Genomic DNA, 2,011 nt, shown 5'->3' on the forward strand with positions numbered 1-2,011 from the left:
TAAAAAATTATCCTGTGAAATCTGTGACCTGTTGACCTGCACAACTCAAAGAATCAGAATCGAGAATCGATATTTCTTGGCAGAAATGCTTTTAAACACTTGCTGTACATTCAGCAGACATAAAAATCTTGTTTTAAAATATGTAGAATAGTTGTGAATTTATCAGTAGCAGAAGTAGTTAATTTTTTGCAGGCACCTTTTTTGTCCGTCAAATGTATTTAAAATAAACAAAAATTATTTTTTGTTTATAAATAAAATCATAATTTTATTTATTTATATATATTTTTTAAATTGAAAAAAAAATGTATATGGTCTTGGTCTTGGTCTCAGCTTGTCTCGGTCTTGGTCTTGACTCTGTCTCGGCTCCCGGAAATCTTGGTCTTGTCTTGGTCTCGGTGCATTCTGGTCTCGGGCAAGTCTTGGTTTCGGATAGTGTGGTCTTGAACACAACACTAATATCTACACATACATACATATAGAAAATAAAATAGAGAGAAGAGAGGGAAAAAGACAAAAAAAGAGAATTAAATGAAAATAAATAAAAGCTATAAGTGTATTTTGGAATTGAATTATTTTTAGGCCTAATCAACACTGGTTCACGTTCACAAAAGTTACTTGTTAATGTCAGGCAGGCTAGTGGTCAAGAAACAGTGAGGTTTCCCGCTCTCTCCGTACAGCAACATACAGCCATGGCAGCAGCAGACTAATAAATTTACAGTATAATGACAAAATCGAGGAGCAAATATGGCACAGAAACGCATTTCGTTGTCATGTTAGACAAAGCTCCAGCCACAAACAAGATTTAAGGTCTTCCGCTGTTTATGGGCTTGGCGAGAAAACTATGTAGTTGACGATATCAGGATACATAATAGATGGAAAACTCTCCGGGGACGTCATTGATCCAAGACGAGGAAGCTGACTTGTATGGATCTGCACCACCAATAAAGCGTAACTTTTCCAAATATCGTGCCCTTTCCTGCGGACCAAGTCCTTCCCTGTATACCTTTGCATCTATAATGCATTTTGAGGAGCTTTTCTGTGGTTTATTCATTGCAGCGTTTACTTCCAAGTGCCTCCAACATGTATTGTTTACCTCCGATTGCCGCCAACATGGCTGCGCATCCGGGTTACTGCTCAGAACCAGACGTCGGTGAAAACCCTCTATAGACATAAACGTAGATGGTGCAGTGACTGAAGTTCATCTATTGCATTGTTATTGTGAAGTTTAACTAATTGCTCATATATTCATCTGAGAACTGATGACATCCGTGCGTTACAGACACTGGCTGTGTGCACTGAAGTGTATATGACAATCCATTTATTTATTTTTAAAATATATTTTATATAGGCCTATAGGCTCATAGGTTTTTTTGTCCAAAAACCAAACTTTTTTTTCACAGCACCCCCTGTTCAAAATTACTTCCAGCTGCCCTGTATGGGACTGGATATTTTTCATAACCATAAAACCAAATAACACACATGCATATATAATTGTTAAAGGTCAGTCAAAGGCTTGAGCGGCTTCAATAAAAAATAGGATACCACACAAGAAATAAAGACTTCAAAGGGTTTATTGCAACAAAGTATGTCTACCTGGAAAAACAAGCAAACAGAAACATAACTCAAAGAAACAAAAGGGACTGGAGACCCTGGCCATAAGTATAGACACTTGGCCAACCCCATACAGAGCCGTCGCACCCAGGATCCACCCTCTAAACTACAAAAGTATACACAACATTAAGCCTATATCAACATGGACGCAAGAACATGGGAGTATTTCAGAAAGCGGGTTGTATTCGGGCTTAAAGAAAAGAAACCAAGTTTCTGGTTCTAGAAAGCGAGACAAGTTTTTGTAGAATATATATATATATATGTATATATATACCCTTCAATATGATATGACAATTTAAAAAGTAAAATTAAAATCTAAAGGCTTTTCTTCTTTATAACCAATTATTTATACGTGTGATAGGATCTTAAAAATGGTTAACTGTTGAGTGTTTGAGTTACT

Source organism: Gouania willdenowi, chromosome 4, assembly GCF_900634775.1.
Source record: "Gouania willdenowi chromosome 4, fGouWil2.1, whole genome shotgun sequence".
Classification (NCBI taxonomy): domain Eukaryota; kingdom Metazoa; phylum Chordata; class Actinopteri; order Blenniiformes; family Gobiesocidae; genus Gouania; species Gouania willdenowi.